The 27,841-nt window shown below is 36.2% G+C and overlaps 1 protein-coding gene and 1 pseudogene across 1 annotated transcript in view; one reads left to right on the top strand and one right to left on the bottom strand.

The window, feature by feature from the left end:
• MDGA2 (MAM domain containing glycosylphosphatidylinositol anchor 2) overlaps positions 1 to 27,841 on the bottom strand; it is a 990,863-nt gene that overhangs the window by 601,188 nt on the left and 361,834 nt on the right. The window lies entirely within an intron of this gene.
• On the top strand, positions 21,382 to 21,770 carry LOC138156776 (death-associated protein-like 1; annotated as a pseudogene).

Genomic DNA, 27,841 nt, shown 5'->3' with positions numbered 1-27,841 from the left:
TCCAAGCTGGAGGTGGTCACTTCTCCTGGCTATACTATGTCATATTGAGATCTTGGTGTTGCTGTTTTCCTGCTCCACCACCTTGAGTTTCAGTCTCCAACTGGATTACTGAGGTAGGGCTTGTCACTGGTTTGCTGGGACACTTCCTGTCCTGGAATGCACTCACTTTTAATATAGTGAAAAAGTCCTTTCTTGGTGATCCTCCAAATTTCCCAGACTAAGACATTCCTCAACCCCCATTTTTCTGCCAGGTCCTTTATTTCAGGATTTTTTCCATGGGGTGCTATTTTCTGATTTTTAGGAGGTCAAAAAGAAGGGTGATAGTGATGTACTATTTATGCTTCCATCTTGATACCTGAATGGTTAGTTTGATTTTTTTAAAAAGAGAGTGGGGGGGGGGGGCAAGTCATTATGGTGGAATAGAAACAGGACTTTCTCGGGACTCTGGCTTCCATCTCCCCCAATTCATGTAAAAGGTGACTCCGAAGAAACTGTGGATCTACAGAATCTACAAAATGACACAGAGAAGCTAACGTCCCCTGAATACAGACTGGCAGGCCAGCAGGAAGTGGTCAACACAGTACTCTGGGAGCCAAGCCCAGCCCCGTGCTACTCCAAGGTTTCAGCCTCAGGGAGGGCCTGACCAGCCACTTGCTGGAGGGAATTCAGATCACCAGAAGCAGTGGCACTTTCCAGAATTATCAACACACAGAGGCTAAGGACAAAGTGAGAGGTCAGTGCAATGTGGACATTGGGATCCGATAGTTCGGGAGGGCAGTCAGACTTTCCCCCAGGGCAAGAAGTGGCTGAGGCACGGCAGCCTTACAGCTGCAGCCACATGGCAGCTTCAGCTTCTGGCCTGAAGATTGTAGTGGGACCAAGTGACCAGTATGAGGGGTAATTGCTCTTCCTTCAACCTGCTTGGATCTGAATTGCTGTCTAGGGGGGAGGTGCTGGGGTGTGTGACCAGCTGGCCAGAGAATGTGGAACCTTTGGAGAAGGCACCCAACTAATAACTTTGGCAGCTGAGAAAACTTGAATGATTGGGACAAAGCTCCCCTGTCTGGCAGCAGAATCCTACTGCGGCAAAACGCACAAAAGTCAAGTGATTCAGTGGCAACATGAGCAAACAAGGGAAGTAAATGGATTAAAAAGAATAATCCTACAATATGCTGTCTACAACAAACACATTTGAAACAAAGGGTAAAACCGACAGGGTAAAGGTAAAAGGCTGGAGTAGAATATATTATGCTTCATCTAAAGTAAAAAATGCAGGGTTAGCAATCCTTATCTCAGACAAAGCAAAAGCAAAAATAGATCTAATTAAAAGAGATAAGGAAGGAAACTATATTCTGCTAAAAGGCACCATCGAGAATGAAGCAACATCATTATTTAATATATATGCACCAAGTGGTATACCATCCAAATTCCTAGAGGAGAACTTAAGGGAATTAGAGGAAGAAATAGATAGCAAAATTATACTAGTGGGGGACCTTAATCTCCCCCTCTCTGAACTTGATAAATTCAACCTCAAAATAAAGAAGAAAGAAGTTAAGGAGGTGAATAGAATTTTAGAGAGGCTATATAGGATAGATCTCTGGAGAAAAGCGAATTGGGATAAAAAGGGAATATACTTTCTTCCCAGTGGTTCATAACAAATACTCAAAAATCAACCATATACTAGGGCATAAAAACCTCACAACTCAGTGCAGAAAGGCAGAAATATTAAATGCATCCTTCTCAGATCATGATGCAATAAAAAGCATATGCAATAAATGGCCATGGAAAGATAGACTAAAAACTCATTTGAAATTAAACAATTTAATCCTAAATGATGAGTGGGTCAAACAAGAAATTACAGAAAAAAATCAATAACTTCATTCAAGAGAATAATAATGAGACAATATACCAAAACTTGTGGGATGCAGCAAGGGCAGTTCTTAGGGGAAGTTTTCTATCCCTGAGTGCACACATGAATGAATTAGAGAAAAGGGAGGTCAACGAATTGGGCATGCAATTGAAAAAGCTATAAAAAGAACACATTGAAAATCCCAAATTAAATACTAAATTAGAAATACTGAAAAACAAAAGAGAGATTGATAAAACTGAAACTAAGAAAATTATTGAATTAATAAATAAAACTAAGAGCTGGTTTTATGAAAAAAAATAAAATTGATAGACCCTTAGTCAATATTATAAAAAAGAAAGAAAACCAAATTATGAATATCAAAAATGAAAATGGTGAATTTACCTCCAATGAAGAGTAAATCAAAACAATAATTAGGAATTGTTTTGCCCAATTTTATTCACATAAATTTGACAATCTTAGTGAAATGGATTAATATTTACAAAAAAAATAAGTAGCCCAGATTAACTGAAGAGGAGGTAAAATACTAAAATAACCCCATCTCAGAAAAATAAATCGAACAAAGCACGAGTGAACTCCCTAGGAAAAAATCTCCAGGGCCAAATGGATTTACCAGTGAATTCTATCAAACATTAAAGAACAATTGATATCAATACTCTAAAAAACTATTTGGGAAAATTAGTGAAGAAGGAACCCTACCAAATTCTTTTTATGACACAAATATGGTACTGATACCTAAATCAGGAAGAGATAAAATAGAGAAAAAAATTATAGACCAATTTCCCTCATGAATATAGATGCAAAAATTTTAAATAAAATATTGGCAAAAAAGACTACAACTTATCACAAGAATAATACACTTTGATCAGGTAGGATTTATTCCTGGAATGCAAGGATGGTTTAATATTAGGAAAACCATCAGTATAATTGATCATATCAACAATAAAAGTAGCAGAAATCACATGATTATCTCAATAGATGTAGAAAAGGCTTTTGATGAAATACAACATCAATTCCTATTAAAAACACTAGAAAGTATATGAATAAATAGAGCCTTCCTTAAAATAATAGGTAGCATCTATTTAAAGCCATCAACAAGTATTATATGTAATGGGGATAAGCTAGAAGCTTTTCTCATAATATCAGGGGTGAAACAAGGGTGTCCACTATCACCCCTCTTATTCAATCTGGTACTAGAAATGTTAGCAAAAGCAATTAGAAAAGAAAAAGAAATTAAAGGAATCAAATTAGGCTAAGAAGAGATCAAGCTATCACTCTTTGCAGATGATATGATGGTATACTTAGAGAATCAAGTAAAAAAAACTACTTGAGACAATAAATAAATTTGGCAAAGTTGCAGGATATAAAATAAACCCACATAAATCCTTCACATTCCTGTATATTTCTAATGAAATTCAACAGCAAGAGATAGAAAGAGAAATCCCATTTAAAGTTACTGTAGACATTATAAAATACTTGGGAATCTACCTACCAAAACAAACCCAGAACCTATATGATCACAACTACAAAATACTTTTCACACAAATAAAGTCAGATCTAACTAATTGGAAATACATCAATTGCTCATGTCTGAGTCGAGCTAATATAATAAAAATGAAAATTTTACCTAAATTAAAATTATATATTTAGTGCCATGCCAATCAATTTACCAAAAATCTATTTTATAGAGGTAGGAAAAAAAACAGTAACAAAATACTTGTGAAACAACAAATGGTCCAGAATATCAAGGGAATTAATGAAAAGAAATGCTAGGGAAGGTGGACTAGCTATACCAGATTTTAATCTGTATTATAAAGCAGAATTCATCAAAACTACTTGGTACTGGCTGAGGAATAGAGTAGTGGATCAATGGAATAGATTGGGCACACAAGACTCAGCAGTAAATGACCAGAGAAATCTATTATTTGATGAACCAAAAGACCCCAGTTCTTGGGATAAGAACTCACTATTTGACAAAAACTGCTGGGAAAACTGAAATACAGTATAGCAGAAACTGAGCATAGACCATTATCTAACACCATATACTAAAATCAAGTCTAAAGGGATGTATGATCTAGGTATAAAGGCTGATACTGAAAGCAATCTCAGAAAGCAAGGAATAGTTTACCTGTCAGATTTGTGGAGAGGGGAAGACCCTATGACCAAACAAGAATTAGAGAGCATTATAAAATCCAAAATGGATAATTTTGATTACATTAAATTGAAAAGCTTCTGTACAAACAAATCCAATGTAACCAAGATTAAGAGGGAAGTGGGAAATTGGGAAAGAATTTTTACAACCTATGTCTCTGATAAAGGACTCATTTCTAAAATATACAGAGAATTGAGTCAAATCTATAAGAATACAAGTCATTAACCAATTGACAAATGGTCAAAGGATATGAACAGGAAGTTTTCAGAGGAAGAAATTAAAGATATCTATAAGTATATGAAAAAACGCTCTAAATCACTATTGATTGAGAAATGCAAATCAAAACAACTTTGAGGTACCACATCTCACCAGTCAGATTGGCTAAGATGACAAAACAGGAAAATGACAAATGCTGGGCAAATTGGAACACTAATGCATTGCTGGTGGAGTTGTGAACTGATCCAACCATTCTGGAGAGTAATTTGGAATTATGCCCAAAAGGCTATAAATAATTTCATACTCTTTGACCCAGCAATACCACTTCTAGGGTGGTATCCCAAGGAGATCACAGAAGTGGGAGGAAGATCCATATGTCCAAAAATATTTATAGCAGTTCTTTTTGTGGTGGCAAAGAATTGGAAATTAAAGGGATGCCCATCAACTGGGGAATGGCTGAATAAATTGTGGTATGTGCATGTAATGTAATACTATTGTGCTATAAGAAACGAGTAGCAGGTGGACTTCATATTGACCTGGACAGGCTTATATGAACTGATGCTGAGTAAGAAGAGTAGAGCCAGGAGAAATTTGTACACAATTACAAACACAACGTATATGTGACTTTGATATGACCAACCCCAAAAGACTCATGATGGAGAGAAATGTCTACATACAGAGAAAGAACTGACTTTGAATTCAGATTGAAACAAACTACATGCTCTCTTCCTTTTTCTTGTTTGTTTTTGTTTCCTCTTTCCCATTATTCATTCCATCTGATACAATCATCCTTTATAACCTGACTAATGTCTAATATGAAAGTATTCACAGATACTTTACTTGATTGTATGCCACCATGGGGGAGGGAGAGAAAATTTGAAACTCAAGGAATTATGTAAATGAATCTTGGAAACTAAAAGTAAACAAATGAATAAAGACCAAAAAAAATCAAGTAATAGAAGTGGAGGAAAAATTGGGAAGAGAAATGAGAATAATGCAAGAAAATCATGAAAAGCAAGTCAAGAGCCTTCTAAAGGAAGGCTTATATATTCTGTATATAAATATACAGAAGTAAATAAATCCTTAAAAAATAGACCAACTCAAATGGCAAAAGAGGCCCATAAAGCCAATGAGAAGAAGAATGTCTTAAAAAGCCGAATTTGTCAGATGGAAAAGGAATTTTAAAAACTCAATGAAGAGAATAATTCCTTCAAAATTAGATTGGAGCAATTGGAAGCTAATGACGTTATGAGAAGTCAAGACACTTTAAAATAGATCCAAACAAATGAAAAAATCGAAGGCTATGTGAAATATCTCCTTTCAAAAACCACTAACTTGGAAAATAGATGCAGGAGAGATAATTTAAAAATTATTGATCTAACTGAAAGCCATGATCAAAAAAAAAAAAACCCTAGACACCATCTTTCAAGAAATTGTCAAGTAAAAATGTCCTGATATTCTGGAACCAGGGGGGGGGAAATAGAATTTGAAAGAATTAAATGATCACTCCTTAAAAATATCTTAAAAATTAAACTCTTGGAAATATTAAAAACAAATGCTGGAGTTCCCAGATCAAGGGAAAAACATATTACAAGCAATCAGGAAGAAACAATTTGAGTATTGTGGAAACACAATCAGGATAACACAAGGCCTAGCATCTTCTACATTAAGGAAACAATGGCCTGGGAATATGATATTCTGGAGGTCAAAGGAGCAAGTACTAAAAGCAACAATCACCTACCCATCAAAACTGAGTATAATGCTACAGGAAAAAAAATATGGTCATTCAATGAAATAGAGGATTTTCAAGCATTCTTGATGAAAAAACCAGGGGTGAATGGAAAACTTGACTTTCAAATGCAAGAAGCTAGAGAAGCATGAGAATGTAAACAGGAAAAAAAATCATAATGAACTTATTAAAGTTGAACTATTTACATCACTACATGAAAAAATTGATAATTGTGACTCATAAGACTTTTTTCATATGAGTATAATTGAAAGGAATCTACATGTGTGTGTCTGTGTGTGTGTATATACACGTGTGCATATATGTATGCATATATATGTACATATAGAAGGGTAATGTGTTTGTAAATATGCATGTGAGTGTGGGCATATATATGTTCATATATACACAGACAGAGGGCACAGAAGGAGTTGGATATGAAGGGATGATATCTAAAAAGTAAAATTAAGTAGCAAGAGAGGAATTTATTGGGAGGAGAAAGGGAGATATAGATCAAAGTAAATTATCTCATATATAAGAGGCACAAGGAAACTGTTACAATGGAGGGGAAGAGCCGAAATATGAAAGGAAATAGGACAACCTTACTCTCATTGAATTTATCTTAAGGAAGGAATAACATACTCACCCAGTTGGATATGTTATCCTACAGGAAAATAGAGGGGTAGGGGATAAGAGGAGGGATAATAGAAAGGAGGGAAGATTGGGGGAGAGGGTAGTTAAAAGAAACATTTTTGAAAAGGGATAGGGTCAAAGGAGAAAATAGAATAAATGTGGGGCAGGATAGGAGGAAGGGAAATATAGTTAGTCTTTCACAATATAACTACTATGGAAATGATTTGGGTAACTACACATGTACAACCTATATATTGAATTTTTTATATTCCCAGTGGGAATGGGTGAGGAGGGAAGAAAGGAAAAAAAGTTTAAAAAAATGTTTAAATATTTGTTTTTTTACATGTATCAGGGAAATAAGATATACAGGTACTGGGGTATAGAAACCAATCTTTCCCTACTAGAAAGTTAGGGTGTGATGGGTGAGGACATAAGAGAGAACAGATTGTGGAAAGGGGTATTCAGTAGGCTTGGTGTTTTGGGGTGGAGGTAGGGGAAAAACAGGAAGAAAAACATCATAACTCAAAATCTTGTGGAAATGAATGTTGAAAACTAAAAATAAATAAATATTTTTTAAATGGACCAATAAAATTGCTCTGAACTCCTAGAACGAAAGGATATAATATTCAACAAAAGAATCTACTGATCACCTCCTGAAAAAAGTTCCCCAAATCAAAACATCAGGGAATACTGTCACCAAATTTCAGGATTATCATATCAAGAAGTAATTCATATTCAAGTAGCAAGAAATAAAAAATACAAATATTAAAAACCCGCAGTCAGCTTTAGACCAGACTTAGCAGTTTCTACATTAAAGAATGGGATGGTTTGGAATATAATATTCTCAAAAGAAAAGGAGCTTGTTTTACAACCAAAAATCTCCACAGCAAAAGTGAGCATAATCTTTCAGGGGAAAAGATGGACATTCAATGAAATAGGAGCCTTTCAGACTTTCCTGATGAAAAGAGGAGAGCTAAACAAAACTTTCTCTTTTTTCCAATTTATTTATTTATTTTTGGTTTTCAACATTCATTTCCACAAGATTTTGAGTTACAAATTTTTCTCCCTGTCTTTCCCCTACCCCCACCCCAAAACAGCAAGCCTACTGAATATCCCTTCTCCCATTCTGTTCTCTCTTGTGTCTTCCCCCGTCACTCCCCTAACTTTCTAGTACCCAAGATGGATTTCTATACAACAGTGCCTGTATGTTTTATTTCCCAATTGCCTGAAAAAAGCATTTTTTAAAATATTTGTTTTTAAGACTTTAAGTTCCAGATTTTTTTTTACCTTCTTCCCTCCTCACCCACCTCCACTTGGAAGATAAGCAATTCAATATAGGTTGTACATGTGTAATTAAGCAAAACATTTCCATAATAGTTATATTGTAAAAGACTAACTATATTTCCCTCCATGCTATCCTGCCCCCAATTATTCTATTTTTTTCTTTGACCATATCCCTTTTCAAAAGAGTTGGCTTCTAATTACTCTATCCCCTAATCTGCCATCCATTCAATTATACCCCCTCTTATCCCTTTCCTGCCTATTTTCCTATAGAGTAAGATACCCAGTTGAGTGTGTATGTTATTCTCTCCTTAAGCCAAATTCAATGAGAGTAAAGATGTCCCATTCCCCTTCACCTTCCTGCTCTTCCCCTCCATTGTAACAGTTTTCTCTTGCCTCTTTTATATGAGATAATTTACCCTGATCTATCTCTCCCTTTCTCCTTCTCCCAATAAATTCCTCTCACACCTTAATTTTATTTTATAGGTATCATCCCTCTACATTCACCTCATTCTGTGCCCTTCTATGTATACATACATATGCCCACACTCATATATACATTTATATACACCTACACCCTCCTATAGCTACATATAGATGTCTGTTTTTTCATCAAGAATGCTTGAAATTCCTCTATTTCATTGAATGACCATATTTTCCCCTGAAACATTATATTAAGTTTTGGTGGGTAAGTAATTCTTGGTTTTAATCCCAGCTGCTTTGACCTCCAGAATATCTTAGTCTAAACCCTTTGATCCCTCAGTGTGGAATCTGCCAGCTCCTGTGTCATCATAATAGTGTTTCCACAATATTCAAATTGTTTTTTCTTGGCAGTTTGTTAAATTTTCTGCTTGATCTGGGAATGCTAGAACCTGGCTATTATGTTCCTAAGAATTTTCTTTTGGGGATCATTTTCAAGAGGTGATCAGTGGATTCTTTCAACCTCTATTTTGCCTTCTGGTTCTAATACATCAGGGCAATTTTCCTTGAAGGATGATTTCTAAGTTCTTTTTTAGATAATGGCTTTCTAGTAGTCAAATAATTTTAAAATTATCTCTGCTGGATCTATTTTCCAGGACAGTGGTTTTCCAATGAGATATTTCACACTGCCTTCTACTTTTTTTTTTTCATTTGTTTGGATCTGTTTAATAGTATCTTGATTTTTCATAAAGTCACTAGCTTCCATTTGCTCCAATCTAATTCTGAAGGAGTTATTCTCTTTAGTGAGCTTTTGAGACTCTCATTCCATCAGGCAAATTTGGCTTTTTAAGGCATTCTTGTCCTCATTGGCTTTTTGAACCTCTTTTGACATTTGAGTTACTCTACTTTTTTAAGGTGTAATTTTCTTCAGTTAGGTTGCTGACTACCTTTTCATGATTTTCTTCTATCATTCTCATTTCTTTTCCCAATTTTTTTCCACTTCTATTATTTGGTTTTCAAAATCCTTCTTAATCTCCTCTATAGCCTGTAACTAGTTAATATTTTTCTTGGAAGCTTTTGTTGCAGGAATTCTGACTTCTTTGTCTTCCTCCCATTCCATGCTTTAATCATTTTTGTTCCCACAAAAGGAATCTAAAGTTGTATTGCTGTGCTTGTTTTGCTTCCTTTGTTTGCTCATGTTGCCACTCGATTACTTCACTTTTAAACGTTTTTGCCACAGTAGAACTCTGCTTCCAGAAAGGTGACCTTTGTCCCAAATTGCTGGTGCTTTCGCTGCTGCCAGAGCTATTAGTTGGCTGCCCTCTCAGAAACCTCCACAGGCTTTGGCACCTGCTCACACACCCAAGGAACTCCACTGTAGCTAGCAATCCAGATCCAAGCAGATTAAAGCAAGGGCAATTACCCCTCAGAAGGGTTGGTTGGTTCCCCTACAATCTGCAGGCCAGTAGCTCTGAAGCAGCTACACCTCAGCCACTTCTCCCTCTAGCGGCAGAGTGTGGACCACACTCCCAGACTCCATGTTCCCAAAGTCTACACTGACCTTTCACTTTGTCTTTGGCATTTCTGGGTTGATAATTCTGGTAACCACCACAGTTTCTTGTGATCTACTCCCCCTAACGCTCCTCTAGCTGCGGCTGGTGGTGACCGACCTGGGGCTAAAACCATGTGCTTATGCCGGGCTGGGCTCTGCTCCCAGCATGTTGTGATGTACCTTTCCTACCAGCCTGCTGGGCTTCCATCAGCGGGACATTTGTTTCTTTCTGTCACTTTGTGGGTTCTGTAACCCTAAAGTTTGTTTAGAGTCTTTTTTTATAGGTATTTGAGGTGGTTATGGGGGCAGTGTCTGGAGTTTTCCTGCTTCTATGTCGCAATCTTGCTTCTTTAATTGAATTAACTTAATTCCAGGAATTCCTGTAGGCTTTGGGTACAATTAATATATTTCTTTGAGGCCTTGCTTGTAGCTGCTTTTATATTGTTTTCCTTTTGTGAGTTTATCTTTGTCATCGCTGCCAGAGTAGCAGCTTTTAGTGGTCAAGGTCTTTTTTTTTTTTCTTTGCTATTTTTTCCCCTTTTTTCTGTCTATACTTTTTACATGAAACTTTATGTTAAAGTTAGGTTCTGCTCACTGTGGGCTGGGAAGGCACTTTTCCAAGTTTCAGGCTTGTTTGTGTTGCTATTTTCTGAGATAATTCTGGGATTCTCCAACTTTGTGGTGTTTCCAATGTGATGTGATTCAAGGAGAGGCATGGTCACCATTCTCCTAGTATATGCTCTTGCCTTTGCCCTGAAAGGGCCCCTGCTCCTCTACAACCACAAGTGGTAGTGCTCCTTTTTGCCTTGGAACTGTAACTAGGGCCCCTGCTTCATTTTTGTCTTGACCACAAATTTTCCTCTTTGTCCTGAAACTAAGAACCAGAATTTTGAATGTTCAATGCCAAACAGTGGCAGTTGCACCCAGTGCCAGAAAAGGGTTCCTATAATCTTTTTTTCAATCCAATCATCCAAATCCTTTATCATCTCTGGGCTGAGAGCTTCAAAACTTGCTGTTGCTATTTTTTGCTATTGTTGTGGTCACTTCTAAAGTCCACCATTGGTACTCCTGCCAAGCTCAGGGTTGGCTTTCTCCCTGGTGTCAAAGATCGCTCTTTTCTGACTTCATAGCTAGTTATAAGCTGGAAAAATATGTCTCGCCCTGACCTTTTGTTGGTTCTGCTACTCCAAAATTGTATTTGAGGAGTTATTTCAGAGTTGTTTGGAGGGGAATGTTGGGAGAGTGCAGCTGACTTTCTGGTTTTTTCCTACCATCCCTTGACTCTAGTTTTTCAATTCTTACATATGTTCAAATGTAATCAATCTTCATCCCTTCTGACCCCTCTCTCTTTTTATTTTCATTGCAATCCATATCTACCACCCAATCAAAGTCCTGATAGATGTTTTCTACAGACTTCTGGGACATTATAATTCCTTCCTCCAAGAATTCATTACCTAGTCCACAATCTATTTTATTTCCACAATTTCTACCCTCATACCATGAGTTGTGGTTGTTCAGTTATTCAGTTTTATCCAAGTCTTTGTGACCCAATGGACCACACTTTACATGGGATTTTCTTGGCAAAAATGCCAAAATGATTTATCATTTCTTCTCCAATAAATTAAGATACACAGAGGTTAAATGATTTGCCTGAGGTCACACAACTAGTAAGTGTCTGGGGTTGGATTTGCACTCAGATCTTCCTGATTCCAGGCTCAGTGTTCTATCCCCTGAGCCACCTAGTTGACCATACTAGGAACCTTCAACATAAATATTAATATGACTTTAAAAACCTCTCAGCTCATCAACTTACTCATTTCCTATGACTTACTCCTCCTCCCCACCTAAGCCACACACATAAATTGTCATTCCCTTGATTTTTAAACTACCCATAAAAGCCCTACCTCCATATTCATAATCTATTTAAATTCCACCTCTCCCTTTTCCTTCTTTTACCAAACCCTGCTCTTCCATACTGTGACCTCTCCCTTCATTACTCTCTCAGGCCAACATCCCTGCACTAGCAACACTCTCCTTTTCTCATCTTCTCCTCTTGGTGAACAGTTTCAATTTTATACTGTTCTATTCCCTTTAATCTCTAGCCACCTTGTCATATCACCAATTGTGCCTGTAGCAGCAAGCACCCCAGTATCCCCAGGGTGGCTGCCAACACAGGTTCTTAGATCTGCTTTTCTAAATGAAAGCAACTCAAAATGGGTTAACAATCTTGCTTTAATCAAACCTATGTCATTTATCTAGTTCAGGGAAAAAATTCAGCACCCCAAACTTCAGAGAATACGAACAAAATACAAACAAGTTACAAGCAGAAGTTACAAGAAGACAGAGAAACAGATCAAGCAGACAGGCCTCCAACTGTCTGACCATTACATCCATACTAGTCAGTTACCAGAGAGGGAAGCATCAACATCTGGGTTTTCAAAGCTGGGGGGCTCAATGGCTGTCCAGAGTCTCATCTGGTCAAATCACACAATCATTCTCAAAGTAAGCCCCAAATCAAAGCCTCATATCAGGGTTTATATAGCCTTCTCCTGGCTCAGAGAATGTTACAATCCTCTTGACGCACTACCCAATCATAAAATATCTCCTGAAAAATAAGCTTCCCACCACAGGCTCCAGGTGCACTTAAGCCTAACAAAGGGCCTAGGAGCAGGGAAGATCTTAAATTTCCATTCCTATAACACTGATCTGTCAAACAAAAACTTTGGATCCTTCCATCTCCCACCACATATTAATGAACAAATGTGGAAATAATCATGCAACTATTCTTAATGGATTTACTACAGATTTTTATCACATAACCCCAACTGACCCTAGACAGTCTGTTTATACCTCCCTAATTAATCCACTATCACACTCACCACAGCATTGTCTTGCAAACCTTCTCACCCATACTCAAACTTCCTATTGTTCTCCTCCCTCCACCTTGTCAGTTGAGAACCTTGACTCTATTTTACTGAAAAAAAGGCCTTTAAATGAAGGCTCCCCCTTATCTCATTCTCTTTATCTTATGTCATCTAACTGTTTCTGCTACTGTCTCCTCCATTGCCCCTTTCTCACATGATGAGTCAGAGTTTCTCCTTGCCAAGGCCAGGCTTCAGCATCCAATAATAATTGAATTAATCTCATATCCTTCAATAGATTTCTCTCTCTATCATCCTAATTCTTTCACTTATCTTCAATTTCCCACTGTTTATTGTATGAATTCAATTGTTGTCACTCTACTAATGAGTCTCATATCTACTTATCTAGGCCCAACATCTCTTCTGATCCCCAATCTTATATCTCCAGCTATCAGATATGTTGAACTCTGCTCTATACACATCTTAAATTCAATATGTCCAAAACTGACCTCATTATATTTCCCCCTTAAATTTTCTCCCCTTTTAAATGTTCTAATGTATTAAAGGCATCATCAGTTTTCCAATCACCCAGCATCACAGCCTAGGTATTGTCCTCATCTTCTCAGTACATCTTTAATATTGCCACCACCCTGGGGCATCTTCTCATCTTCTCAGTCTGTTGCAATAGTCTGACTGTCATAAGTCTCTTTCCACTACAGTCTTGTCTTTAGTCAACCATCAAAGTAATTTTAATGAAGTACAATTCTCAGCATGTCACCTTCCTCTCCACCCTTCAGTGAAAATCTAGTGGCTCCCTTAACATCCAGGATTAACTGTAAAACCCACTGTTTAGCATTCTAATCCCTTCATAGCATTGTCCCCTACCCTTACCATTCTTCCTCTACCTTATCTCTCCCACCTCCATATACTCTTCAACTCAATGACCTGTGGCTCTTTTCTGTTAGAGACATTCTATCTCTCTTTTGGCTTCAGATTTTTCACTGGTCGTCCTCATGACTGGAATGCTCTCCCTCCTAATCTCTGCCTATTGATTTCCTTCAAGTCCCAAATAAAACACAATCTTCTACAGAAATACTTTACCAATACCCCTTAATGCTTTCCCTCTTTTAATTATTTCATTCTGATTCTCTACATATCTCATTCGGATTATATTTCTTTGGTTACTGTATCCCCCTTTAGATTGTGAGGGTAAGAATTCTCTTTTGCTTTTCTTTCTAATCCTAGCACTTAGCACAGACTTGACACATAATAGACACTTAATAAATGTTTACTGACTCACTAACATGAAGAGATGGTCTTTCTCCTTGCATAAGTGAACCCATTTCATCATGATTTCTCTCCAGCAGATTTACCCCTCTATCATTCTCACCCCCTTAATATTTTTAGTCTCCCTATCTACTGACTTCTTCCCTACTTTCTACAAGAATTCCATGTTTTTCTATACCCAAGAAACCCTCACGTGATCAATACATCCCCACTAGCTATCATCCCATATCTCTTCTCTCATACATGGCTAAATTCCTGGAGAAATCCACTGATAATAGAAGCCTACACTTCCTTTCCTCTCTCTTTTTAAAACCCTCTTAAGTCTGGCTCCTAAGATCATCATTAAAATAAGACTACTCTCTCCAAAGTTACCAGGGATTGCTTGATTGCCAAATCTAATGGTCTTTTTGCAATCCCTTTCATTCTGTCATAACCTGCCTCACCTTCATAACCTACCTCAAATCCCCTCCCAAGTCTTCTGTGACCCACTGATACTGGCCTCTTTGCTCTTCTAATGACTTCCCTCTAATGACCATTTCCAATTTATCCTCTATCTATATTACTTGTACATTGTTTGCAAGTATTCTCTACCATTAAACTGTGAGATCGTATAATCAGGGACTGTATCTAATCTTTCTTTATATTCTCTTTATTATTATATTATATTATTATCTTTATATTCTCAGGGCCTGGTATATAATAAGTGCCTAATAAATTATTATTGAGTACTTGAATGACTAAAGTATAGCTCAGAGAAAGAGTAATTTGTCCTCAAGGATTTTAAGAGCAGGTGGAAGAGATGATACAAGAAATAAAAATGAAATTATAATATTAAAGGGAAAGAATATAACAAATATCTTAAAACAGAAGTATGGGATCCCATGCCAAAGTAGAAGATTCCTTGAAAAAAGAAGGTAAAGCAAAAAGAACTCAGTGGCACCACAAAAAAAAAAAAAATAGAAATAAAAAAGCTAAACAACTAGAACATATATTAAAAAAACTGACCTAGAAAACAAACAATGAAATAGAACTTAAGATCACTGTATTTCCAGGATGCTTAAGTCAAAGCTTAGAGCTTAGGTCAAAGAAAAAGTAGTACAAGTAATGAAAAAATAAATGACTTCACTTACCAAGGAACCACATTAAGAATGACATAAGACCATACTGAAGGAGAAAAATATAAAATACAGTATTTCAGAAGGAAAAAGAAAAGACTTATGATCAAGAATAATTTATCCTGCAAAACTGAGTAAAATCCTACAGGAAAAAAAAATCTATACAGGAAGAGTCAGTCGGTCAACTAGCATTTCTTAAGCACTGGTTAGAAGACTTTGGCAGCTCAATGACACAGTAGATGAAGCACTGGGCCTAGAGTCAAGAAGACCTGACTTTAAATGTACCCTCAGGCATTTACCAGCTTTGTGACCTTTGGTAGGTCACAACCTCTATTTGCCTCTTTTTTCCTTATCTACCCAAGGTGATTCTGAGGATCAAATGAGATAATAATTATAAAGCTCTTAGCACAGTGCTGGACATATATATTAGCTATTATATAAACATTATATATTATATAAAAATATTAGCTATTATCATTATTAAATATAAAATATAAAACTTAGGTAAAAATCTCTAAAATGCCAATAATTGAAGCAACTTAGGGAAAAATTATTTTTTTTTGCTTTTTTTTGGAGGGCAATTGGGGTTAAGTAACTTGCCCAAGGTTACCAGGCTAGTTTTTTTGTGTGGGTGTTGTGTCTGAGGCCAGAACCGAACTTGCACCCTCCTGACTCTGGGACCAGTGCTTTACTCACTGCACCACCTAGCCGCCCCTTTTAATAATTTTTAAATTTTTTTTTTTTACTTTTTAAAGCAACTGGGACTAAGTAACTTGCTAAAAGGTATACGGCCAGTTATTTCTGGATGTGGTGGTAAGTATCTGAGCCCGGATTCGATCCCAGGTTATCCTAACTCTGGGCCAGTTCCCCTTCTTCACTGTGCCACCTGGCCACCCAGGAAAAATTCTTAATTAAATGGGCATGCAACTTTAAAAAAATAAATACAAAGAATTTCAATAAAAATATTAATAGAAATTCTAAAGTCAAAGACAAGATTTAAAATTTGAAAACGTACATTAAATTGAATTTTTTAAAGAAAAAAAACCACTAATGTAGTTATTTAATTTGACCAAAATAAAGAGATCCACACATGGTGGTGTATATCTATACTCCATCCTCCTGGGAGACAGATCCTGGTGGATCTTTTGAACTAAGGAATTCTGAGCTTGACTAACTAAGTTAATTGGTTGTACTAAGTCCAGGACCAATTTGATGAGCCCTGGGAAAAGAGAGCCACCAGACTGCCACACAAATAGGAAATGGGGGAACCTAAAGCTTTTGTACAGATGAATGATGAGATCAGGCCTATGAGTGGCTACTTCACCTTACTTCCAGGCTTGGTGAGACAGAATCGAAATGAAGTAAGACAGAGAGACACAGATACAGACACATACATGGATATGGGCATGAACACAGAGGCAAAAAAAAAAACAAATCAAAAAGGAGAAAAGAAAATTCACAACAGATGAACAAATTAAAAAAATATTAGAAACCATTGGTACCCAATTTATGCATATAAAACTGATTAATGAAATGATGAATATAGATAAAAATATTTTAAAAGCCAGAAGAAGAGAAAAATGGGGTATTCTGGTAACCTAATCTCAGAAAAAGAAGCTGAATAAAACATAAAGTGACCCCCCCCTACACTCCACAAAAAAAGGAGAGGGGAGAGAACAAGAATGGGTTGATTTACAAGGGCATTCTATCTAATATTCAAAGAACAATTAATTCTGGTATAAACCATTTGCAATTATATGAAAAGACAGCCCCCCATACTCCAATAAGACCAGATAACTGAATCAGAACAAATAGAGGAAGCAAACTATAGATCAGTGTTTCTAATGTTTATTAAAAAGATATTCAATAAAATATTAACAAATAGATTATGACAAATCTTCTATTCATATTAGAAATTCAGAGTTGGCACAAAATTAGAAAATTTAAAGATATAATGGACTATAGAGTTAAACTATTAATCTTTTCAGATCAAAGTTCTTTGATTTAAAGCCTTTTACGTACTTTCTCTTAAGTCTAAACTTTTTTCTTTTGGGAAAGGTCAAGAATGAAAACTAAAGACTTTGAAAGCAAACTTAGAATGAGAAATTCCTCATGGCCATTTAAGATCATGGCCTTCCCCCAAAGCAAGGGTTCTTAACCTGGGTTACATGAATATAGATAGATTAGATAGATAGATAGATAGATAGATAGATAGATAGATAGATAGATAGATAGATAGATAGATAGATAGATAGACAGATAATAAATGAATGAATGGATGATGAATAATCCAAAGTAATTGGTTTATTTTTTAATATTATTTATTTTATTATATTCAGTTTTCAAAACCTTTCTGAGAACGGGTCTCTCAAGCTCCACCAGACATCCAAAGAGTCCTATGCTACACACACACACACACACACACACACACACACACAGAACAAGAGAGAAAGAGAGAGAGAGAGAGAGAGAGGATGCACCATGTTGAGGGAGTCTGCCCAAAGGAGATTAAAGTTGTGATGAACCTACGGGAATTCCTTCTTTCCATAATTCATCAAAGAAATACTTTGGATAAGTTCACTTACCTTGGCAGTATACTTTCCAGGGATATACACATAGATGATGAGGTTGACACATGCATTGCCAGACATAGTTCAGTGTTTTGGGGGCTCCAAAAGAAAGTGTGGGAGATAACAGGTTATTACCTGTTGGCTGCCTACCCAGCTGAAGGTCTTACAGAGCCATTGTGCTGATCTTATTGGTCTATGCCTGTGAAACCTATATAGAATAGTAGTGCCATTTCAGGAAACTGATCCACTTCTCTTTGACTTTTCTTAGTAAGATTCTGAAGATCAACTGGTAAGATATGGTACCCAATACTGAAATCTTTTCTGGAGCTAAACTGTCAAGCATTCAAACTCTACAACTCCAATGGGCTGGCTATATGTATGTTTGCCTAAAAGACTATTTTAAAGGGAACTGAAGAAAGGTTACATTGTGATCAGAAGACACCATACAAGGAAATTCACGAGGTCTCTATGAAGAACTTTGGAATTGATTGAATGACATGGAAGACACTGCCAAGTATGGCATTCCCACATCAAAGAAAGTGCTTTGGTCTATGAGGGAAGCAGAATTGCCATAGCTCAAAAGAAAATATAAGATGTACAAATTTGGAGACATTTCCAGTCTAAATGTTCATGTGAACTATTTGTGCACAAGTTGTGGTAGAATCTTTCATGTTCATATTGATCTGATCAGCCACATTCAGATGCATAATACCCACTATACCCTGACTCCTACATAGTGATATCATTTTAGTCCTCTTCAAGAACAAAGGAAAACGACCAAACAATCAATCAAGATGGTGATTAGAGGAAAGAGGTCTAAAAATAATTAAGATTATCAGTGACTACCTGGGGTAGAGGACTTGGGTATGATAAAAGAGGAATTTCAGTAGTTTTTAGGAGATTCTCCAGGACTGTTATTGAAAGATGTGAAACTATTGTTCTGTAAGTTTAAAAAATGTTAACCCTATACTCTCTTAGCAATGTTGTGACATTTTCCTCATTCAAGATGACTACAAATGATATTTCAAAATGTATTGGATTAAAAACATGATTGAAAGCATGAGGAACTTCTGCCATTTGGGAGTTTGCATCTCTAAGACAGAAATGCTTGCATTTAGAATTTGAGAATGTTAGGTGGTTCCGCAGATAAAGCTCTTGGTTTGGAGTCAGGGAGCCCTAAATTCAATTTTGGTCTCAGATACTTACTACCTGTATGACCCTGAGCAAATTGTTTAACCTCTGTTTACTTCAGTTTCCTCAACTGGAATGGAGCTAACAGCAGTATCTACCTTATAGGATAGTTGTGAGGATTAAATGAAATAATCTTTAGAAAAGGACTTAGCAAATTGTGTGGCACATAGTAGATACTGTCTAAATGCTTATTCCCTTTCTCATTTGCTAATTTAGAATATCGGTAAGTTGAGAGGATTCTGGGATGATGGAAGATTAAATCAGACAATTCCAAGCCCTCAAGATCTTGCCCCATAAAAGCAAACATAGAGCAGTAAAAATAAATAAAAGTGGGAGCAGAACAGTGATCCTCCTGAGAAAATCTGAGAAGAGCTAAAGAAAAATCCCAGAATGAGGTTTGGCCCCTATGAAGAGTAAACACATCTAAGCTAGATCCACTTAAACAACAAGTGCCAAGCAAGAGGGTTAATCAGGTTGGGAGGCTGCACTGCCCCAACCACAGGAATTTTTACTTCTGTGGCAGTGAGGAGAGTTGGGCATCTGGGCAAGAAAAGAACAGGGGAACTTCTGCTGACAAAGAACTCCAGACCTAGCCATATTGTGGAGATACTACCAGGGGTGAGAAAGAACAAGCACATGCCCAGTGAGAGCAGAAGTGGTGGGGCTGGGACTCTGTGGACTGTGAGCACTTACAGAAGGCTGGAGGTTTTCATATTAGTTACAGGTCAGAGGGGAGAACTGATGGAGGATCTCAGGCAAGATCACCCATAACCCAGGACTAAAGATGATTACAAGATACTACACATTAAAAAAATGAACAGATAAAGGACAAAAAATCTAACTATAAAGAGTTACTATGGGAAAAGAAAAGACTAGGTTCATCTTCAGATGAAGATACTGAAGCAAAGAAATCCTTTACTACCCCCAAAGAGTGACATTAAAAAGTCACCTACCCCAAAAGAATTCATAGAAGAATTTTTTAAAGACTTTAAAAATCAAATAAGAGAGACAGAGGAAAAACTAAAAGAGAAAAATGAAATTAAGAAGAATTCAAGAAAAACAAGAAGAAAAAGAAAGTCCACCAATTAGAAAAGGAGATCTAGAATCTTAAGGAAGAAAATGAGTCCTTGAAAATCAGAATTGGGAAATAGAGCCAAGATGGTGGACTAAAAGCAGAAATTCACCTGAACTCCTCCATGAATTCTTTCAAAAACCTCTAAAGAGTGAATGTGAATAGATTTTAGAGGGGTAGAATCCACTGGGAGATGGAGCTTGGTAGATTTCTAGTCCAGGAAAGTGGAGACAGTAGGCCCAGGCAGGAGGAGCACAGAGGGCAGAGCACAGTGACTGTACCAGCACAAACACATCTGTAGCAGAGCCAGAGTGAGCCCAGTGAGCTGATTCACCCACTGTAGGGGTGATTCCTAGACCTCTTACCTCAGAACAGGGGATATGTCAGAGCTGAGTAAGAGATAAGGATAAGGCTTACAGTAGCAGAAAAAAAAAACTACTCCTAGGGTTATCAGTCCACATCCTGGATGTTTAAAAATTACCAGAACTTCCAGGAGCCAAGATGACAGAGTAAGCCTTAGCTGCACTAATCTCCATCTCTGAGACTGAAAACCCAGAGAATATTGCCCCACAGGCAAAAAGTAGAACAAGATGGAAGTTTGGCAGTCCTAGAGAAAGGGCATGGCATGGCTGTGATAAAATTAAAATGCAGCATGGGAGGTGTCCCAACAAGCCCCATCTCAGTCAACCAGAGGGAGACACTGAACCCCAGGGGGATGTAGTCAATAAGGACTATAACAGAAACCAAGATGTATCTTTGCACAACCAGGGGAATTGGCAGACACGAGTAAGAACCAGCAACTGAGCCTCCCTGAGCTCTAGCTCAGGGGCAAGGAGGCAAAATCCAAAAGTGTACAGATCACTCCTCACCCACACCTTATACTGTGAGCTTACCTGTAACCCTGGGGCACTTCAGAAAGTCATGTCCTTGGTTTCAGTCTAGGCACATAGAGGCCACAGCACACAAAGCCAGACCCCTAGTTCCAAGGATAAGAAGCATGGGTCAGAGCTCTTTGTACCTCAGAAGCAGAAATACACTTCAAAAGCCAGGAAACAGGAAATCATAATGGGTAAAAACAAATTGGAAAAAAAAAAAAGGTAAAATCCTATTATAATAAGCAGGAAGACTCAAATTCACAAGAGGACAAGATTGACTGCATACTCAGTCCTGAAACCTCAAAATGGAATATGAACTGGTCTCAAGCCCAAAAAGCATTCATGGCTCAAGAAGGATTTTAAAAGCCAAATTAGAGAAGTAGAAGATAAACTGACCAATTATTTTAAAATTACAATTGCCAAAAAACAAATTCACTGAAGAAAATAATTCCTTAAAAACGAAATTTTGTAAAATTAAAAAGAGGTGCAAAATTTAAGTTAAAATTTAAATTAAAAAATAAAATCTAAATATGTGTAAAAGGAGCTTCAAAAATTAAACAAGGAGACCCAGACAGGCACTCAGCAGAAGCAATAAGGACCAGCAGAAGCAGCAGCTACAGACCATACTATGGCAAATGAAGTAAAAGACATCCTCTTGCCCCTGAAAGGGGGCCATCCTCCTGCAGTCAAAGCAGGAGGAATGAGAGTTTCCAAAAAATAAGAAAATGGACTTGTGGAAAGAAATGCCATAAAGGAGGACTAGAGAAGGACAGTGCTCTTGCCAATGTTGCTAAAATGCAAAGTATGGTTATATTGAATGATACTCTAGAGAAGATCAGCCACAAATTTCCAGCTGTAGTCCAAGTGGCTCATCAGAAGCCAAGACCAGGCCTGGAAAAGACTGTCCCAGAAAAAAATAATCGATATTCTTCAACAGCCTCAAAAATGTTGAGCTGTGAGGCAAAATGCAGATGTCTCTCTGACAACATGGAGCATTTGTACCAAAGCTCACAGGTATCTCACCTTGAAAAAAGAACAAAATTTTCCACAAATTTAAGCATGCACGTTTGGTAAAGAAAGTGTTATTTTTCCCTTTTGACTTTGGACAACAAAGTATTTGTGAATGTAAATCCAGTGCCTTTCTGTGTATTTTGGCTTTATGTCATAATTTTGTACAATAATAAAACTTTCTCCCACTGTTATCTTATTTAAAAAAAATTAAACAAGGAAAACAATTCACTAAAAATAAGAATCAGTCAAATTGAAGCTAATGACTCTATGAGGCATCAAGAATCAATCAAACAAAATCTAAAGAATGAAAATACTAGAAGAAAATGTAAAATATCTCATTGGAAAACAATTGAACTTCAGAACAGATCCAGGAGAGCTAATCTAAGAATATTGGTCTACTGGAAAGCCATGAGGAAAAAAAGAGGCTGGACAACATTTTCTAAGAAAATACCAAAGAAAACTGCCCTGAGGTCCTGGAACCAGAGGGCAAAATATTTATTTTTAAAAATCCACTGAAAACCACCTGAACAAGTTAACAAATTGAAAACTGAAAGAAATATTGAAGCCAAATTCCAGAATAATAAGGTCAAGGAGAAAATACTGCAAGCAGTCAGAAAGAAACAGTTCAAATATCACAGAACTACAGTCAGGATCACACAGGACCTAGAAACTTCTACATAAAAAGATCAGAGCGATTGGAATACAATATTTCATAAGTCAAAAGAGCTGGGTCTACAACCAAGGATCAACTATCCAGCAAAGATGAGGATAATCTTTCAGGCAAGATGATGGTCATTCAATGAAATAAGGGACTTCCAGACTTTCCTGATGAAAAAGCCAGAGCTCAGTAGAAAATTCAGTCTGGAAAAACAAGACTCAAAAGAGACATAAAATGGTAAACAAGGAAAACACACACACACACACACGCATATTCAATTTGTTATTCAATAAGAGCAAACTGTTTACATCCCTTTATGGGAAACTGATACCTGTCAATATTGAGAATTGAATAATTGTCTCAACATTTAAAATGGATCTAGATAGAGGGAGAGAGGGAGAGAGAGAGAGAGAAAGAGAGAGAGAGAGAGAGAGAGAGAGAGAGAGAGAAAGATAGATAGATAAACAGCATGGGTATAAATTAACTAAAGTCATGATAAAAAAAACATTATTAAGGGGTACAGAGGGATTGTAATGGGAGTAAAGGAAAGGAGGAGGTAGAAAAGGGTAAATTATGCCACACAAAAAGGCATAAAAACATAATTATAGTAGAGAAAAAGAAGGAAGAGAGATGAACAATGTATGCACTATACTCTTTTTGATTTTGATTCAAGGAAGGAATTACATAATCAGTTAAGTATAGGATTATAACATGAAGAGACACAAAAACTAATTATAGTAGAGGAAAGAAGAAAGGAAGATGAGCATTGTGTGATAATTGCTCTCACCAAATTTGGTTCAAGAAGGGAATAACATACTTTGTTAAGTTTAAAAATCTATCATGCCCTACAGGCAGTAGGAGGGGAAAGAGGAAAGAAATGGGGGTGGTTAGAATGAAGGGGAAAAGTAATAAGGGGGAAAGGTAGGAAAAGTGAGGGGGGCCATAGGGAGGAAATACTGAGGGAGATAGTGGTAAAAAAGAAAACTTAAGGAGCTGAAAGGAGAAGTGTGAAATAAAAGCATAAACAGGGGAGGGAATAGGATGGAGGGAAAGACACAGAGAGTAAAAATAACTGGGAATGTGAATGTGAAGAATTCACATAAAACAGAAGTCGATGGCAAAATGGATTAAAAACCATAATCTTACAGTAAGTTGTCTACAAGAAACACATTTGAAACAGAGGGATTCATGCAGGGTAAAGGTAAAAGACTGGAGTAGAATATATTATGCTTCAGCTAAAGTAAAAAAAAAAAAGGAGGCATAGCAATCCTTATATCAGAAAAAAAAATACAAAAGCAAAAACAGATCTAATTTAAAAAGTTAAGGAAGTAAACTATATCCTGCTAAAAGGCACCGTTGACAATAAATCAATATCATTACTAAATATATATGCGCCAAATGGTATAGCACCCAAACTCTTAGAGGATAAGAGAGTTTTACAGGAAGAAACAGATCACAACATTATATTAGTTGTGGACCTCAATATGCCCCTCCCTGAACATAATAAATCTAACCTCAAAATACAGAAGAAATGAGTTAAGAAGGTGAATAGAATTTTAGAGGAGGAAGATATTAGGCAGATCTCTAGAGAAAATTGAATGAGGATAAAAATGAATATACCTTCTTCTCAGTGGCACATGGCACATAAATAAAAATTGTCCATATACCAGGGCATAAAAAGCTCACAATCCAGTGAAAAAAGGCAGATCCTAAATGCATCTTTTTCAGATCATGATGCAATAAAATTATATGTAATAAAAGGCCATGGAAAGATAAACTAAAAACTAATTGGAAATCAAATAATTTAATCCTAAAGAATGAGTGAGTCAAAAAAGAAATCATAGAAACAATCAGTAACTTCATTCAAGAAGTGACAATAATGAGACAAAATACCAAAACTTGTATGATGGAGAAAAAGCAGTTCCTAGGGGAAGTTTTATATATCTGAATGTTTACATGAGTAAAATAGAGACAAAAGAGATCAATAAATTTGGCATACAACTGGAAAAAGCTAGAAACAGAACAAATTGGGGTGGCCGGGTAGCACCGTGAGTAAGAGCACCAGCCCCAGAGTAGGGATGACCTGGAATCGAATTGAGGCTCGGATACTTACCACCACACCCAGAAATAACTGGCCGTGTAACCTTGAGCAAGTTACTTTACCCCAATTGCTTAAAAATAAAAAAAGGGAAAAAAGAAAAAGAACAAATTGAAAATCCCAAATTAAATGCTAAATTAGAAATACTGAAAACCAAAGGAGAGATTAATAAAATTGAATTAAAAAAACTATTGAACTATTAAATAAAACTAAGAATTTGTTATATGAAAAAAAATAAAATAGACAAACCCTTGGTCAATTTGATAACCAACAAAAAAAAAAGAAAAGAAAAATCCAAATTACCATTATCAAAAATGAAAAGAGTGAATTTTCATCCAATGAAGAGAAAATTAAAACAATAATTAGGAATAATTTCACCCAATTCGACGTCCATAAATTTGACAATCTTAGTGAAATGTATGAATATTTACAAAAATAAGAATTGCCCAGATTAATGGGAGAGGAAATAAAACACTTAAATAACCCCATCTCAGAAAAAAAGAAATTGAATAAGCCATCAACAAACTCCCTAGGAAAAATTCTGCAGAGCCAGATGGATTTACTAGGGAATTCTATCAAACATTTAAAGAACAATTGGTTCCAATACTTTATACACTATTTCAGAAAATTGGAAAAGAAGGAATCCTACTAAATTATTTTCATGACACAAATATGGTACTGATACCTAAATTGGGAAGAGCCAAAACAGAGAAAGAGAAGTATAGACCAACTTCCCTCATGAATATAGACGCAAAAAAATTTTAAATAAAATTTTATCAAAAAGACTTCAGCAACTTATCACAAGAATAATACACTTTGATCAGGTCGGATTTATTCTAGGAATGCAAGGCTGGTTCAATATTAGGAAAACTATCAGTATAATCAATAGTATCAATAACAAAAGTAGTAGAAACCATGATTATCTCAAAAGATGCAGAAAAAGGTTTCAACAAAATACAACACCCATTCCTATTAAAATAGAAAGTATAGGGATAAATTGAGTATTCCTCAAAATAATAAGTAGCATCTTTTTAAAACCAACAGCAAGTATTAAATGTAATAGGGATAAGCTAGAAGCATTTCCAGTAATATCAGGCATGAAACAAGGATGTCCTCTATCTCCTCTCTTATCCAGTTTGGTACTAGAAATGTTAACTATAGCAATAAGAGAAGAAAAAGAAATTGAAAAAATTAGATTAGACAAAGGAGAGACTAAGCTATCACTCTTTGCAGATAATATGATTATATACTTACAGAATCCTAGAGAATCACATAAAAATAACTACTTGAGATAATAAATAACTTTAGCAAAGTTGCAGGGTATAAAATAAACCCCCACAATTCCTTGGCATGCCTATATATTTCTAATGAAGCAAAATAGCAGGAACTAGAAAGAAATTTCATTTAAAGTTACTGTAGACAATATAACATATTCCAAAACAAAGTCAGGAACTTTATGAACCCAATTACAACACTTTTCACACGAAGTCAGATCTAAATAATTGGAAAAAAAAACATCAATTGCTTGTGGTTAGGCTGAGCTAATACAATAAAAATGACAACTTTTTTTAAAGCAATTGGGGTTAAGTAACTTGCTCAAGGTTACACGGCCAGTTATTTCTGGGTGTGGTGCTGAGTATCTGAGCCCGGACTTGATCCAGGTCATCCCAACACTGGAGCCGGTGCTCTTACTTGCTGAGCCACCTGGCCACCCCAAAAATGACAATTTTACCTAAATTAATTTACCTATTTAGAGCCATACCACTCAAACCACCAAAAATTATTTTATGCAGCTAGAAAAATTAATAACAAAATTCATCTGGAAAAACAAAAGGTTCAGAATATCAAGGATATTAATGAAAATAAAGGCTAGGAAAGAGTGGCAAATGAATGGAATAGAATAGGTACTGAAGATACAGTGGTCAATAACTATATTCAACTACAGTTTCACAAAGGCAAAGACTCCAGTTTCTGGGATAATAACTCATTATTTGATAAAAGCTGCTGGGAATGCTGGAAAATAGTATGGCAGAAAATGTACACTGTAAACTAAAATAATGTCTAAATGGGTGCAAGATCTCAATGTAAAAGCTGATACAATAAGCTATCTGAGACAACAAGAAATAGTTTACCTGTCAGATTTATGGAGAAGGGAAGAATTTATGACCAAACAAGAGATAGAGAGCATTACAAAATGAAAAAAATATATATAATTTTTATTAAATTAATTTGAAAAGATTTTGTACAAACAAAGTCAATGTAACCAAGATTAAGAGGTAAGCAGAAAATTGTGGGAAAAGTTTTACAACCAATGTCTCTGATAAAGGTATTATTTCTTAAACATAGAGGACTGAGACAAATTCACTAGGATACGAGTCATTCTCTGATTGATAAATGGTCAAAGGATATTAACAGGCAGTTTTCACAGGAAGAAATTAAAGATATCTATAAGCATATGAAAAATGTTTTAAATCACTATTGATCAGATAAATGCAAGTCAAAACAAGTCTGAGGTACCACATATCATCAGTCAGATTGGCTAATATGACAAAACAGGAAAATGATAAATGCTGAAGAAGATACTGAAAAATTGGAACACTAATACATTGTTGGTGGAGTTGACAACTGATGCAACCATTCTGTAGAGCAATTTGTAACTATGTGCAAAGGGATATAACAATGTGCATACCCTTTGACCCAAAAATATCTCTTCTAGGACTATATCCCAAAGAAATCATACAAGTGGGAAAAAAACCTGTATGTACAAAAATGTTTATAGAAGCTCTTTTTGTGGTGGCCAAGTATTGAAAATCAAGGGAATGCCCATCATTAGGGGAATTGCTACACAAGTTGTGGTATATGAATGTAAAGAAATACTATTGTGCTATAAGAAAGAGGAGAAAATGGACTTCATAATAACCTGGATAGGCTTATGCAAAATGTTGCTGAATGAGATGAGCAGAACCAGGAGAACATTGTGTGCAATTACAAATACATTGTATCTGTGATGACTGACTTTGATAGACTTGGCTCATCTCAGCAATGAAGGGTTATAAGACAATTCCAAAGGACTCATGATGGATCCAGAGAAAGAATTACGAAGTTTGAATGCAGATTGAAGCAAACTATTTTCTCTCTTTCTTGTTCTGTTTTGTTTTGTTTCATTTCTTCTTTATCATTATGCTCCATTGGTTATAATTCTTCTTTACAAGTTGAATAATGTTTAATGTAAAGCTATATGTAGAATATGTATTGG

This window comes from Petaurus breviceps, unplaced genomic scaffold, assembly GCF_028583685.1.
Source record: "Petaurus breviceps papuanus isolate PSGF00001 unplaced genomic scaffold, PetGlider_PUasm1.0 164, whole genome shotgun sequence".
NCBI classification, from domain to species: domain Eukaryota; kingdom Metazoa; phylum Chordata; class Mammalia; order Diprotodontia; family Petauridae; genus Petaurus; species Petaurus breviceps.
Note: the sequence above shows the minus strand (reverse complement) of the source record. Positions and strands in the feature narration are given on the sequence as shown.